General features: G+C 37.5%; 1 protein-coding gene across 2 annotated transcripts in view; it reads right to left on the bottom strand.

Moving 5' to 3' along the window:
* Nucleotides 1–5,566: 5,566 nt before the first annotated feature.
* Nucleotides 5,567–17,626, bottom strand: part of PRR16 (proline rich 16) — a 585,607-nt gene continuing 573,547 nt past the window's right edge. For both annotated transcript variants that reach the window (XM_077290869.1, XM_077290878.1), the window contains one exon: nucleotides 5,567–10,825. The gene's annotated coding sequence lies outside the window, so the exon portion shown is untranslated. The remainder of the gene's footprint in view (nucleotides 10,826–17,626) is intronic.

Here is a 17,626-nt window from a genome sequence, read left to right as displayed (position 1 = left end):
GTGCCGGTATTCCAAGTGGCTTACTTCAGCCGGGTCCCTGAATCCACACATGCGTGACCACATTGGCGCAAAACTCATGACATGCATTGATACTAGCGCATGGTCGTGCGGCCATGCAAACCTTTTGTAGCTGCAGCAAGTACAAGACCTTCCTAGAAGGACCAATGAGAGGCTGCCACAGAGCCTGAGCACCTTCAGGACCTTCCTGGAGAACCAATGGGCTTTGCTGCAGTATCCAAGCATGTGACCCTCGATCTCCATTGAGAGATCTTACCCTGGGCATGCTCAGAAGGAGAAAAGCAGGACTTAGTCCCAAAAGTGTCTGCTTGCTGCTGCCCAGCACTGGCTTCAATGGCAGAAGCTGGAAAAGCAGCAGTAACCCTTTGCACAGAGTCAGACTGAGCGAGACGCTGGGACCGAAGTCTCCGCTGAACAGGCTCCACCGCAGCAGGAGAAGAATGGAAGACCGCAGCGGAGATAGCCCGAGATTCCCCCTGTGCAGAGGTGGGAACTCGACCCCTAACAGATGATGTACTTATTTTATATATTAATCTCTTACCCGCAGTCCAAAAAACAACATTCCTCCCTATTGATATTGGAGACTACTCTGGGCTTTGCGACCTGCAACAAAGTTTACATCTGTAAGATTTTTCCTGGAGAATCCGTGACATATCTGAAGACATGGCAAGTAACATTTCTGGACAAAGGATGGTATTTTCAAAAAGCTCTTTTGGAGGTGTTTCAGTGAATCCTGTATAATCACAGCATAAATACAGCTTCTGCTTCCTCATTTGATTCTATTAAAATTTTACCTATTGTCATATGTTACTGAACTTCTTTTATTTCAATATATTTTTATCTGTATGCTAGAATCAAGTACAAAATAATAAAGCAAAAACAATTTTTTTTATGAAAAAATTAAAATGTCATTTTATTTGAAAATAATTGTAAAATCACACATATTTGAAATGTTTTTTCGCTTTAATTTTACAATATAGTTGCTCATATTTTCGGGCCAGCAAACCTCCACGAGTTTCCAATATTTAAGATATGACATTCACACTTTGTATTTCAATAGCTAGCACAAAATAAAAATAATAAATCATACTCATTTGTGTGTGATTAATTTTTTCCCTCAACTTGCATGTTGCCTTTTAGCGACGTGTGCAAATTTATTTTTTATTTTATTTCCAATACATTTCATCCTGCAACAGTTGCATAAGTCTCATGAAATTTTCTTTTACATGCTTCTCAGTTTATGAACTAGATGAAAATTGCAGCTGGACTACACAAAAACACAGTCCGAAGGAATACAATGAGCAGTACAGGAATGTCATGTATGTGCAACTTATATTCAATTTTTATGCAACTACTGCACTGCTTAAGATCAAGAAAAGAGACTGAGGAATAAAATAAGTTGCACAGAAGGAGCAATAACTCCATGTGCAAACACAACACTGTTCATATTTTTCTCATTTAATAAGCGGTTGATAAAAATGATAACATTATTAAAGTACATTTGGGTAAACTAATGATTGCAAAAAGTTTTGTTGGGCAAAAGTTATAAAGTCACATTCTATAGGAACAAAGTGTGGCATATAAATGCAACTTTCAAAAGATTTTATAGTAACTGTTGCATGACAAATAATATTAAAAACATGGGTTAGAAAATTTGCATGATGTTGGAGCTTGTCAAATGTCAGTCAGAGTCAAGAAACAAAAAATGTTTAATTGCTCATAAACTTGTTAGTATATTAAGATCTCTAGTGGACATAAAAAAAAGTCTACACATGCATGTTAAAATGTTGTTTTTTTGCTAAAACATCATACTAAGAAGAATAATTTCAGGACTTTTTTCACTTTTAATGTAGCCAATAATTTATACAAATCCATTATGAAAAAAATAATGATGTGGCTGTGTTGAGAATTAGCCAATCACATTTTATAATCATGTTTAACTCCATATAAAGTGTAACTGTTCCAGAGGATTTTCGCAACATTTTCTTAGTTGCAATTACAGCACAAGCCATGGTCCATAAACAACTTGAAACACAGCATTGATTAACATTAACAGTCAGGAGAAGGGTACAAAATTATTTCAAAGGCATTAGATATATCATGGAAAACTGTGAAAACAGTCATCAAGAAGTGGCTTAAATTTGGCATAACAGTGACTACCCAGAACTAGATGTCCCTCAAAATTTGCTGAAAAGACAAGAAGAAAATTTATCCGGGAGGCTGCCTAGAGGCCAAAAGCAAAATTTAAGGATAAACAGGAATTTCTGGCACGTTCTAGTTGTGTACTGAATGTGGCAACAATCTTTGTATATTTCATACTCTGGCCTGATGATTGGCAAGATGAAATCCTTTTTTTTTACGGAAAAAAAAAATACAAAGTCAGCTATAGCCAAGTCATCTATGTCAAAGCCTGCCAAAAGCATGTGAGAAAATGTCTTATGGTCTGATGAAACCAAAGTTGAACTTTTGGGCCATGATTCCAAAAGGTAAGTTTTGCACGTTGCCAATGAACTGTTAGCAAAAGAACACCATACGCATAATGAAGCATGGTGTAGGCAGCATTAAGCTTTTGGGCTATTTTTAGGCAGCTGGAACTGAGGCTTTAGTCAAGGTAAGAATAATTAAGAACATTTCCAAATATCTGTCAATTTTGCAACAAAACCTTTATCACTGTGCTAAAAAACTGAAAATGAAGAGGAATTTCAACTTTCAACACGACAATAGAGATGGGCGAACCCGAACAGTAAAGTTCGGCGTCCCGTACCGAACATCTATTGTTCAGGCATGGACACCGAACATGGACTTCATCAGGAGGGTGTTTGTCGCACTGTAATGTGCATAACAGCACGGCAAACACTGCTTCTGATTGGCAGTGAAATCAACCCCACCGGTCAGAGAGCTGCGGTTACCACACTGTCAAAAGACAGTGCACGCTCTCAGCTGCGATCGGAGGTATAAGGTTTACCTACGGTCAATGGTATCGGCTGATGGGACAACTGTTCCCATCATGCAAAACCTGCTGCCGGTAATCGCAGTGAGATCAGGAGCGGCAGATGGGAGTATTCATCAGCAGCTCCTGCGCTGTAAATAAATAATTTAAAAAAAACCGACATTGTTTCCCCTGTATTTTTGTTAACCAACCAGGCAAAACTCAAAGCAGGGGGCTGTAATACTGTAAGCAGACAGCTGGTAGCTGGTATTCTCAGGCTGGTAAGGGGCTTGTTTTTTTCCCCAGACATGGATTACAGCATGGGACAGAACGACGGTCAGGTATGGTACATTGTTGTTTTATTATTTTTGGTTTATTGCAGGAGAACGAGGGCTTCAGAGCAATTAGGCGAGGTTGTAAGTATGGTTTAATTGAGATTAATAAAGGAGTTTGTGTCATTTTTTCAATGAAATGACTTTATTCTTGATGTCTGTGTTTTCATACAATGAGAGTATGGGGTTAGTAATGGGGGCATCTTATAGATGTCTCTCCATTACTTACCTCAGGGCTTGATGTCACTGGACAATATAAAGGTGAAAACAACCCCTCCAACTATCACCCCACTTGCCACCGCTACAGGACAAGTGGGAAGAGCCGGGCAAAGCGCCAGTATTGGCGCATCTAATAGATGTGCCTTCTCTGAGCAGCTGTGGGCTGCTATTTTTAGGCTTGTCAATATCCATGGCCTCTTAACAGCCTGAGAATACCAGCCCCCAGCTATCTGCTTTAGCAAGGTTGGTTTTCAAAAATGGGGGGACACAACAATGTTTTTTTTAAATTATTTATTTAAATAATTATAAAATATGGCTTGGGAACCCATCTGTTCTTGATAACTAGCCTTGCTGAAGCTGACAGCTGAGGGTTGCAGCCCCCAGCTGTGAGTTTTTCCTGGCTGGTTAACAAAAATACAGGGGAACCCATGCTGGGTTTTTTAAATTATTTATTTACAGCGCAGGAGCGGATGAATACTTCCATCCACCGCTCTTGCTTTCGCTGCTTTATTAGCAGCAGGAAGTTTTGTCCCATCAGCTGATACCAGTGACCAAAGGTAAACTTTATACCTCCGATCACAGCTGTGCGCTCACGCTGTCTTCTGACAGCGTGGGAACCATGGCTCTCTGAAAGGCGGGGATGATTTCGTTGCCGATCAGAAGCAGTGTTTGCCGCACTGTCATGAACTTTACAGCACAGCAAGCACTGAATGTTCGGGCCCCCCATTCAAGTGAATGGGGTCTGGGTTTGGGTTCATGTCCGGGTACTGTTCTGGTACCTGAACCCAAACTTTTTCTAACTGTTAGGCCGAACCCGCCTGACCCGAACATCTAGGTGTCCGCCCATCTCTACACGACAATGTAGCACCATGGAATAAATGGAGCTATAATAATAAATAATAAAAATAATAATAATAATGGCTTCACCGAAAGAAGATCAATATTATCGAATGGCAAAGAAAGTGCTCAAACCTGAAACCAATTAAAATTTTGTGGGTTGACCTGAAGAGGGCTATATACAAAAGATACTCTTGCAATGACAGATTTGGAGCTTTACTGCAAGGAAGAGTAAAAAAAGATTGTCAATTCTAGATGAGCCATGCTAATTAACTCCTAGCTATAATGACTGAATGCTATCATAAATTCAAAAGGTACTTCAACAAAGTATTAAGGTACCTTCACACGAAACGACTTTGTAACGATAACAATAGCGATCCGTGACGTTGCAGCGTCCTAAATAACGATATCGTTGTGATTGACACGCAGCAGCGATCTGGATCCCGCTGTGATATCGTTGGTCGGGGCTAGAGGTCCAGAACTTTATTTGGTCGTTAGGTCGGCTTGTATCGTCATGTTTGACATTAAATGCAACGACGCCAGCAACGATCAAAGGGGAAACACACCTATCTGGCTAGGTTCGCTATCTATCACATCGTTACAACCACTGCTGTTTGACATGGAGCAACAACCAGCGAGAACGATATGTGAGTCACTGTTACATCATGGTATCACTCCTGCATCGTTCGTAAGTTGGTGTGTTTGACATCTCTACAGCGACCTAAACAGCGACGCTCCAGCGATCACGTTTTGGTCGGATCGTTGTCTATATCGCTGCAGCGTCGTTTCGTGTGAAGGTACCTTTAGTTTAAGGGTTTGTATAGTTATGAAACCATATTATTTTAGTTTTTATTTTTCCACCCAAAATTATTTAGTTTTTTTTTTAATTAAATTAGCGGTGGAAAAAAATTCTGAAATAATTCTTCTTGCAGGAAATAGAAAAAAATCCAGCTCGACGAGGTGGTGAAAAAGCAAAGTCTTGGTACTTTATTCACTTCATATCAAAAAATAGAGGATAAAACAACAGCACAATATAATTAAAAACACTATCTACGCGTTTCTGGTGACATAGCACCCTTAGTCATTACTCATGACTCATGACTTTTCACCACCTCGTCGAGCTGGATTTTTTTCTATTTCCTGCATTCCTCACGCCTTGACACAGTGTTTCCGTGCTCCGAGCCTCCAGGGACTACAACTATGGTGAGCTGGATTTTTTCTTTTGTCTTCAATAATTCTTCTTGACATGATTTTGTTTACATGAAAAAAATTAGCATTTTAATAGGGTGTCCAAACTTTTTATAGCCACTGTATATAATGGGAACCCTACAGTAAATACTTGGTAATGCATTTTTACAGAACCATAGCAAATGTTGTATTTTCATTTCTCATTCACATCTAATTACTTGAAGAATGATGTGATGCATAACGCACATTACTAAACCAAAAGCCATGAAGTTATTGAATTCACAAAAGCAGAATAATATTGTTGAACAATTTTACTGCAGCAAAAGCACATGTATAGCAAATAAAAATAAGATTAAAAAAAGATAAAATCAGAGATTGAACAGGATGAATAAAAAAAGTAAATGCCAAGATGAACAGTGTCTTTTCTTTAGAACGTGATCACATTTCCAATTTTTTTCATCTGTCGTAAGTTGCCGTTAAAATAAATTGTAAGACACAAATGTTTATTTCATAAATTTTATGTGTCAATGTTTCGGTTTAAAATGCACCTTCAAAGCAAAATAAAAACTTCTCAGGGCTCAAAGATCCTTACATGCCATACTCTTGGAAAATCATTCTCTGCAGAGCTTGGCTTCTTCTGTAGACCTTCACCTCCTTCTAGTTTTCCATCAGGAACATTTTCTCATTGTCTGTAGTGTCACAGATACAGTGAAACAATCCTTTCACTATTGGTCACTTTCAGTCACTATTTTTATAAGCCTCTAATTCACATTATATCTGCCACTTATTATTCCTTCCCTTATATCTATTAGTAAACATTCAGGTGCTTCTCATAAAATAGAATATCATCAAAAAGTTAATTTATTTCAGTTCTTCAATACAAAACATGAACTCATATAATATACAGAGTCAATACAAACAGAGTGATCCATTTCAAGTATTTCTATTAATGTTGATGATTATGGCTTACAGCCAATGAAAACCCAAAAGTCATTATCTCAGTAAATTAGAATACTTTATAACACTAGCTTGATAAATGATTTTAAAATCTGAAATGTTGGCCTACTGTAATGTATGTTCAGTAAATGCACTCAGTACTTGGTTGGGGCTCCTTTTTGCATCAATAACTGCATCAATGCAGCATGGCATGGAGACGATCAGCCTGTGGCACTGCTGAGGTGTTATGGAAACCCAGGTTGCTTTGATAGCCGCCTTCAGCTTTTCTGCATTGTTGGGACTGGCGTCTCTCTTCTTCCTCTTGACAATACCACATAGATTCTCTATGGAGTTAAGGTCAGGCGAGTTTGCTGGACAATCAAGCACAGTGATACTGTTGTTTTTTAAACCAGGTATTGATACTTTTGGCAGTGTGGACAGGTGCCAAGTCCTGCTGGAGAAAGAAATTTCTATCTCCAAAAAGCTTGTCGGCAGAAGGAAGCATGAAGTGCTCTTAAATTTCCTGGTAGAAGGCTGCACTGACTTTGGTCTTGATAAAATACAGTGGACCTACACCGGCAGATGGCATGGCTTGCAAAACCATCACTGATTATGAAAACTTCACACTAGACCTCAAGCAGCTTGGATTGTGTTCCTCACCACTCTTCCTCCAGACTCTGGGACCTTGATTTACAAATGAAACGCAAAATTTACTTTCATCTGAAAACAACACCTTGGACCACTGAGCAACAGTTCAGTTCTTTTTCTCCTTCTCCCAGGTAACACACTTCTGGCGTTGTCTATTGGTCATGAGTGGCTTGACACAAAGAATGCGACACTTGTAGCCCATATCCTGGATAGATCTGTGTGTGGTAGCTCTTAAAGCAATGTCTCCAGCAGCAGTCCACTCCTTGTGAGTTTCCCCAACATTTTTGAATGGCCTTTTCTTAACAATCCTTTCAAGGCTGTGGTTATCCCAGTTGCTTGTGCACCTTTTGCTACCACACTTTTTCCTTCCACTCAATTTTACACTTATATGCTTTTATACAGCACTCTGTGAACAGACAGCTTCTGTAGCAATGACCTTTTGTGGCTTACCCTCCTTGTGGAGTGTGTTAATAACTGCCTTCTGGACATTTGTCAAGTAAACAGTCTTCTCTATGATTGTGGAGCCTACTGAAACATACTAAGGGATCTTTTTTAAATGATTAGGAAGCCTTTGCCGTTTGTTTTGTTAATTATTCTATTTTACTGAGATAATGACTTTTGGGTTTTCATTGGCTGTAAGCCATAATCATTAATATTAACAGAAATAAACACTTGAAATAGATCGCAGTAACAGAAGACAAACAGGCACCACTGTGACATCTGTGGCTAGCTGGTTTAGCTGACAGTGATTTCCACCATGCCCTTGGATGACCGGGTGCAGACCATAAAAAAGCTATGCAAATAATGTCCAAAAAGATAAATGGTTGCACTTACTGGTATTAAATAAAAACTTCCTTTATTGGTACACTTAATTAAAACATGCCCTCAGGAAGGTACTCACGAGAAACACTCTTGATGACAGCCATTTCTTGCCTCCTGCGCTTCAATGGGAAGAAGCTTTTATTTAATACCTGTGAGTGCAACCATTTATCCTTTTTGGACAACACTTGAAATAGATCACTCTGTTTGCATTGACTCTATATAATATGAGTTACACGTTTTGTATTGAAGAACTGAAATAAATTAACTCTTGATGATAACTTGATGGTATTCTAATTTTATGAGAAGCACCTGTATGTAGTACGCATGAATCATACTAATGTAGCTATGATAATAACCATCAAGTTTCTTTACTTACACACAGACATTTTGTATTTCCTTGTTTATATAATATGCAAATTGTCTCTTCAAAGAGGAAAAGGACTAAAACACTTGTACCACCTATTGGATGCAGCGACCAACGAGCCTTGCAAAAGGACTTGCATGCCAAAACCTCTATTTGCAGAGATGGTATTTTGGGGCCCCTTATCAGTGCAATGTATGAGATCTGATTTGGCTAGGTGAGAGGTTCTGAACTGTGATCTAAGGGTACATTTAATTTCCAAGAGGAGCATGCATGACTTAGAAGTCTACTCACTCTGACATGTCAGGCTTGGCTTGCCACTTCCCACAATAACAAACATTACCCCTTAGATCCCAGTCCAGAACCTCTCACCTAACCAAATCAGAACTCATATTTTGCAGTGATGATGGGAAACACCTCGAAACACTGTCTTTGCAAATCTTTATTCTGGTTTGGCTTTTATCGTAAGTCATAATGCAAGGCTCATTAAAGAATCAATATTGACTTTCAGGATCACTGCTTCCAATAGGTGACACTAGAGTTCTAGTGCTCTTCCTCTCTGAAGAGACAATTTGCATACATAACTTCCCAGAAAAGCATACATGGCTTATAAGTCTCCTCACTCTGACTTGTCAGGCTTGGTTTGTCACTCTCCACATGGAGAAACATTACCCCTTAGACCCTGTATATGTAAGATAGTCAAGTTATAATTATCTATCTATCATCTATCTATCTCACGTGTTCACATTATCTCTTTACTGCTTCGACTGACAACAGCAGGGAGGAAGTAAAGGGCTAAAGTAATGTTTATTGTGCACTTTGAAATGAACTGAGTTAGTAGCCTGTAGATGAACTAGGCAACTAATCACAAAGCACAGTATTTTTAGTTATAGATTAGAAAACTCAGGTGCATATACTAAGAGGTTTTCATTAAACATCATGGCATAATACATCTCTGAAGATGAAAAATGTATGTAATGTGACAGAGTAATGGTCTCTAAAGCACAAAAGTGGTCTCTAAAGCACAAAAGTTGTATAACTGTAATTTTATTATTTTGTCCTTTTGGGTTTCTCTCAGGTAAATATATAAACTTTCAGTGTAAGCAGAAGCATTCCACACAAAAATAATCCCCAATATTCCAAATGTACAGTATTTTTATTTGGAAAATATTAGATATATTGGATTTAACTAAAAACTTTTTCAAACACTCATACAATAGTTTTCATCTATGCCTGCACTCTTAAAACCATCATATACTGAATAACAAAATATTTTTACTGAATCTTTTTAGTGAAAAATATTATTTTTTTTAATTTATACATTTACGCATGTAGAAATATACTATATAAGTTTATATAATAATTTTACAATATGATACATACTATTTATATTAAAGCTTTTAGCCTGAAATTGCAATGACCTGACATGGCAATATATTTTCCCGCTACATTAAAAAATAATCTATATTTCCTAACGTTAAAAAATAAGCTAAATAAATGACGGTTACGGAATAAACTGATTTTTTTCATCTAAATGTATTGAAAAGAAAAATTATAAAATGTAAATGCTTGATATCCTTTCTCATGAGATGTAATGGATATCCTCCAGATGCTGGTATTTATGTGAAAAAATATTTATCCTTGGCAAATGTATTTTATGAAATATTTCTAAAAGTAAATTCAAAAACATATGACATAAAATGTGACAAAGATCAAAACTTCTGAACATATATTCGGAGAACAAGAACAATTGGTTCAAAGGCTAATTTGGCAGTATCACATGTCAGCGAACAATCCTGGGACAGGTTTGTGATTGCTACGTGAAGGCAAGAAAAACAATATTTGGGGGTTAGAAAAGTGATGAATCCATGAAAAGAAAACATTCCCATTTATTTTGCAAGCCCCACAAATATGTACTATGATATTGTCTCTAGATGGTCTGTCCATCTGTGCAAATGATGGTACATATCATTACCCTGAATGGAACTGACAGTGCAGATTTATGACGTGCATTGAATTCAATCCACAACTGTTGAAATATAGCTGTTAATTCAGAGAAAGAGATACATCTCAGGTTCATAGTCAACTGTATCTTCATCTATGGCTTTAAAAAATACAGGAGAGAAAATTTCTTCCACTGTAGTTAAAAGCATCCAGATCTTTATTGAACCTATCAATAATACTGTTTGCTTTTGTCTTGAAACATTGGGGTTCATTGACACTGGATCTTCTAGATTTTCAGTTATCCTTCCATTTCGTGTTCTAAGAAGAAGGTGCAGCAGCAGTTCACTTAGGTTTACATTTCTTTCCTTGGTGAACATTAGTACAGGCTGTAAATTATTTATTTTGGGCGATGGGTTAAAAAAAGCAAACAGTTTTTATTGAGGAAATCTCCATTCATTGTGCTGTGCTAAGGAAGAGTCTCTTGTCATGTATATCCATTGTTTCAGCCTGCAGGCGTCACAATGAAAAATGTAAATCTAAGAAACCTGTGGAGGAGCTGCTGTTTTTAGGTGTTCTTCTCGCCTCTAGGACCTGAAATATAGAAAAATACTGGGTAAAATATGAAGATGACATTCAACATTTTTATAATAAAGATTAAAAAATCATTCCATCATCAATCAGTGTCACCATGAAAAGTCAATGCAAAATACTGAGTTGATTCAAAAAGTTATATAAAAACCCAAAGATGATAGTAATAAAGAAATATACTATAATAACGGATATGATTTGATATTAGCAGAATACATAGTGAAATTTTACATAGTGGATAAGATTAATGTAAAGGTCACTCTTTGTATACTAAAAAGTTATCGAATTTTCCCAAATCTTTTTATCAATTCCTCACAGTTTTTTAGGATCTTTCACAGTCATTTAACAGGAACTTTAATTAATTACTTCCAGTGGATAAAACAATTTCTGAACATGATAGCATGATGGCACTGATAAGTGGACAGTAAGAGTAAGTACACATTGGAAAGAATTGCAGGGGATATAATCTGCAGAGTTGAGAAGATAACATTTTTTATAAGGGCTAAATAAAAAATCCTGTTTCTACCAACACACTCCATTGCAAGGAAAAAATCAAACAAAAAATATCCAGATTTATAATAGCCATGTCCTGTGGTGCTCAGTTTGATATTTCCAAAAGATCAGGAAAATTCAGAGAAGCAAGAGAAGCAGCACTCACCAATGGCAACATCATAGAATTGCAAGCAGAGACATCAGTGAAATAAGCAACAGCCTTTTTGCTTGAGTACAAGCTTCTTTTTGACTCACAAAAAGGTGTGAGTCGGTAACAAAACAGCTGTTGCTCAGTTAAAGGGAACCTGTCACACCCCCAGGCGTTTGTAACTAAAAGAGCCACCTTGTGTAGCACTAATGCTGCATTCTGACAAGCTGGCTCTGTCAGTTCTTGTTCCTGCCACTGCTGAAAGAATCGTTTGACAAAATTTGTCCCTTATACCTTGAAATCGCCATGGGGCAGGTCTTTCCCCCCTAATACCGACGTACCACTGCCGTCACTCATGGCTTCTGCGCATCGGGCACCGCCTCCTCAGCATTTTTCAATTTTCCCGGTGCCTGTGCTGTCATATTGGGCCTTGGGCATGCGCAATTAGTGCTGCCAGTCCACTGACATCATTTGATGTCTTGCTTACTGTGCCTGCATGCACGCGCGGCCCAAGAATCGCAGCCCCACAGTGTGAAGAAATCATAAGAGACTGCAGGGTGGGATCTCGGGCCACGTGTGCACGCAGGTGCAGTAAACAAGACATCAAGTGATGTCAGTGGATGGGCAGTGCATGCGCTGCCCCCAGCGGCAGCCATATTCCCGGAGACCAGCGCACGTGGAACCGTGGAAGTGCCAGGGCTCGCGCCTGTCACAAAATGTTGGCAGAGCCCCGGGCAGCGCCGGACACCCACGCAGCACCGCTGGGCACCGGAGACACCTGCAGCAACGGCCTGCAACCGCCGGGCACCTGGAGACACCCGGAAGCAGCACAAGAACCCCGCAGCAGCACAGGATGCCCGCAGCAGCGCGCCACACATCAGAGCCCCTACTCATCCCTGCCTGCGGCGTGGAGCATCACCCCACACCTGCCTCCTCCAGCAGCGACCCTGGGACCCCGCTTCACTGCAGCCACCACCACGGTATGAAATAAGATGCAGGGATTATAAGAAGCACCACCAATTTATTAAAAAATATTTTTTTCTTATTTTTCTCTTCAAAATTTGGGGTGCATCTTTTAATCCGTAGCGTCTTATAATCCAAAAAATACGGTATGTTAGTTTTGCTGAAGATTCACTACAAATATCGCTCTTGTACATTGAAGAAATCTGAAATTACAGTCCATGGAATTTGAAAATCTGCAGCATGCCCATTTTCATATGGAAATTTTCCACTTCAACTTTTAACTTAGCAATTGAGTGCTGAAACTGTAAAATATCCTTTTTAACCATTTGTACTGTGTATGAACTATATAGTATGGTAATCATTATAGCCTAATCATTATTTTTTACTCTCTGATATCCAATTATTTACCCAGGGTCTAAATTTAAGAACCTTTAAGTCCACGGAAAAGAAATTCTAGAATGTCAACCATTACCGTAGCTTGTTGATTCAACTCTTATCAACTCTGACATTATAATCATATTTTCTAAATCAATATTTAGGGACAACTGCTTGCTTAAGGTCCATTTAAATCGGCTGATAATCATAGAATAAGCATTTATAGGAACGCTTGTTGGCAATTATCAGACTATTCAAACAAGCTGGCAATCACCCAATAAACTAGCAAAATCATGTGTGATGATGACTTTTAAGTAAATTGTGAAATCATTGTTATTGGCAGCACTTTGTCCTGAGTAATACAGATAACCTGATACTGCATGTGCAGTGTGCATTAGGTCCACAACATTTTTTTCAGGTGCTAAGGTTTTTTGAACGGATTTAGGGTATTTCCAGGGTGCTGAATTAAAAAATCCCATTACTTTTGCTGAATTGTTTCCAGTTTTTGAGATGATTCAATCATGAAAATAATGCATTCACCCAATATGACTTGTGTGTGATAAATGCAATACCTTTTGGTCTGTCTTTTGACTCTTTAACAGTGTCTTAGGTATTGAAAGATCCCATGTAATTATTTAGTGTTTCAATTTGTAGGTTTACAGTTCTATGACAGAGACTTTTTGAAGCCAAAATTATAACTATACTGTATACTGCAATTAATTAACTATTAAATATCTCAGAAACTAGCGTCAATCTTGGAAAACTGAAGTCATATTCTTAATCAGCCAGTAAACTTAATATAAAACTGTTCAAATGTTGTTAGCACTAAAATCACTGTATACAAGTGTGCTCATTCTGTATGTATACACAACATTTGTCGTCCTGTGTAAACAGACTATTAAATGACTGCCAAGCAGCTTCATGAAGCCGACTAGTGATCGTTTAATGGCCACAACAGTACCATGAGCACGTAGCCTTAATATGTAAATGGTATAAATTAGTAAGTTTTCAAGTTTTTATTTATCTCAATTCTACCAAATAAAACAGACCGCACAAGGAATAATACTACATACTGTGCATTTATTTATAGAGTCAGACATGAGACAATTATAGTGGTAACTCCACATTTGTTTTAAACATACTTTCAGCTAATATGACAACTGTGAGCTGAAAATAATTGGATTTAATATACCTTTTCCACTGCAAGTGTCTATACCACATCTAAAGATGACAAAGGTCTGAAGTTAGTTAAACATCCACAGTTATCAAATTACTAAAGCGAAATGCTTGTCAAACATAAAACATTCTTTAGGATTAACTGTGGGTCAGATTTTAGTTAGTCTAACAGATGGTATTCTTGGTCTAAATTTTCACTCACACTTGATGCACTATAAATATCTGATTGCTGCTGTTTTCATCTCTATTGGGTGAATAGGGCTTAGGCAATTACCAGTCTCAGCAAAAATTCTTGAACCAATGTTCCATCTGCTGAGATCTAGTACCCATAATCCATAATATTATATATAGAAAGAAACTCAGGTGCTTCTGGAACTTATTTAATGAGTTAACCATTACATATATGTCACAGTAAAGAGTCCTAATCTTTGACAATAATAAATCCTTCTTAGATGTAAAGTGATCATTAAAATGATGATGAGATGAGAGTGTCAGATTAAGTGTGATTGCTCAGTCATTTGCTGTAACTGGCAATCACCCTGCTGCATTTGAATTACGATTACACATTTTTTTCATTCTTAATGCACTAAAAACAGCAGCAAGCCAGTACAATATTTTTTACAGATAAAAAAAATCAGAGACAGTGTGCTTACTATTCAAATGAGTTTTAGCATTTCTTGTGCAATTCTTTTATGTAATTGGTGAATACATTTTTATGAAATAATAATAATTGGTGAATAAATGTTTTGGAAAAAAATACAAAAGAAAATTCCAAAATCCAGACATTTCACTGCAACTGTCTATCTCACAAAGAGCACACTATAAACAATTTTTTAAACACATTTTACTAGTCAAATTTTACATCCCACACATCAATACAGCATTATCTTGTACTGACATTTTGAACGTGTACCTGTACTTTCCTAGTACTACTTATTAAGTAATTTTTAGAAGGCATTTTTGCATACCTGTTATAACAGGCGAGTATGACAAGCATTCGTGTCCCAGCTATGAGGCTTTTTGCCACATTTTGCTTTTTGTATGTTCTTGCCTAGCTTTTCTAGTTGCGTCCTTTTTGTCAGGCGTTGAATATTCGTGTTGAACTCATTGTCAAAATGTCATTATATTGTTGGACAAAACGTATGGTAAAAGGAGAAGTGACAATTGCTATGGAGAAAGTAGTGGAAAATAAATAAAAATATACCACAGCAAAAAATGTGGTAGCATCTAGCAGCAACAGAAGCAGCCCACCACCATTGATAGCAGCTGTCAGGGCAATATTACTAGCAAACGCAGTTCATAAATGTTCTTCTTTGCCTTTGGAAACTGCATTTAGTGGCAAAGAAGCAGAGCCCATCATGGAATATATAACACTAGAAAAACTGTCAAAAGTCAGCTTAGGGTTATCAAATTCACACTAATTGCAAAAGGCAAATAAAGATCTCTTATGTAAAGACCCAAAACTAAAACTTAAATTTAATTAGTATTTTAGCACTCTCTTTACAAACACATAACACTAGACTTGATTATTCCATAATTAAATCGGTCAAAAATCATTTGCCATTTTTATGGTGGCAGGTACAATGTCAGGGTTAGATTGCTCTAATCACTCATACAATTCTCTGATAGTATAGTACAAATGGCTAGTGAAATCTCTGAAGGCATTTTCAATCACTCTCTGATATTATATTGTTAATGAAAAATGTAAATCTCTTAGGGCGTCTGCAGTCACTCAAGCCAATTATACAGGATCAGCAGGCTCATTGTCAATGGCGCTGCCAATACCACCTAGGTTCATTCAGACAACATACTTATGCATGCTGCTTATTTACTATCTCTTCCTCTAAGTATTCTCCTATTAGGTGCTCTTATATATATGTATATATATATATATATATATATATATATATATATATATATATATATATATATATATACTGTATATACATAGATATAATGGCTGAAAACATTTAATAGCATGCATTAGACCCTGAGCAGGGTCAGTTAACAGGCATGCAGTATTGCAGGGTTTATTATATACAGTGTGTCCGTAAAGTCATGGTGCACTTTTGACCAGTCACAGGGTCTATTTATAGTTTACATTTTGGCGCCCTTTCTCTGGCCCAATCATATCAGACCTATTCATGAGGAGAGATAACAAGAACCAATCAAACAACACAAACTCATTTAAGTTATTGCTGAGCTCCCAGTAAAATTATCCCCTGATAAACTGAACTCTGATTAATACACTGCCAGGTCTGTGACATCATGCAACCACAAGCTTATGCCAGCTGTGTGGTTTTCCATGCCAGTCACGATGTGGACAGCACAGAGGAAAGTTCAGTGTGTTCTGTGGCTCGCTAAATTCTAATCCATGACCAAAGTGCTATGTGAATATTGCTGCATTTATAATGATGCGCCACCACATAGGAATAACATTGCTTAGTGGGATAAGCAGTTGAAGGAAACCGGTAGTTTGGTGGAGAAGCCCCTTTCTGGTAGGCCATCAGTCAGTGATGAGTCTGTAGAGGTCATTCGGGATACCTACCTAAGGAGCCCTAAAAAATTTGTGCATGTATGTGCTTGACAATTACACCTAAGCAAGACTACAGTTCATAAGGTGACAAAGAAACGTCTCTGTTTTACGGGGTACAAATTGCGGCTGTTGCACGCTAGCAAACCAGCGGATAGACCCAAACAATGCGCGCTTGCAACAAATATGCTTCATGAGATCGACAGTGATGCAAGATTTTTGCAGGAGATTGTGTTTAGCGATGAGGTGACTTTCCATAAAACAGAGAATCACAGACGTTATTCACTCTGTTATACCAGAAATCCTTACCAGTGTGTGGCAAGAACTTCACTATCGTTGGATGTGTGTAGGGCAACAAATGGAGCCCACATCGAACTGCACTGAATAGGTATGAAACTAGGAGAGTTTTTCTTTTATTTAGAGCAGATTTCACATTTCTATAGTTTTTTTGTTGCTTTCTAGTGACTGGTCAAAAGTGCACGATGACTTTACGGACACATAGAAGAGAACCTCATAGGAGAATACTATCCACTCATCTCTACTAAATACTGTATACGGGCTTTTTATACTATCCAAATTATTAAAAAAATAATTGCTTACTAATATAAGTGCAAAAAAAACACATTCTGCACTATTTGATTTGCAGTTTTTTTCATGATATCTATAAATAAACCCAGATACATTCAGAACCTTTAAATTAATTATGAGTCCAAAAGAAAACATGCTGATGGAATCAAATCCAAAAAGAAAATACATAAAGCATTTATTGGGAATCATAGAAAATTGTTTTTTAAACATATATTTTGTGTTGTCACTGAGGCGGGCAGGATAATAGTAATATTGTTACAACAATTGATTTTTTTCTATTTCCAGATTCCACTTTATTATCTAGATTCTCTTGCTGTCAAAGCTGTGCAAAGTGAAAAAAAAATGGTAAATTTACAATCTTTTTGTCACTGTGTGCATTATTATGGCATTACTACCATTACATTTGAAGAAAAATGAGATCCCTAGGGAATATTATATCAGAATCATTTTACACCTTGTTTGGCATTAAATCTGCAGCATACCTTAGTATTAACCCATCAAAATAACCAGATGATTTGTTTATATTTCA

This window comes from Ranitomeya variabilis, chromosome 1 (genome assembly GCF_051348905.1).
Source record: "Ranitomeya variabilis isolate aRanVar5 chromosome 1, aRanVar5.hap1, whole genome shotgun sequence".
Taxonomy (NCBI): domain Eukaryota; kingdom Metazoa; phylum Chordata; class Amphibia; order Anura; family Dendrobatidae; genus Ranitomeya; species Ranitomeya variabilis.
This window is presented reverse-complemented; position numbering and strand designations above follow the sequence as displayed.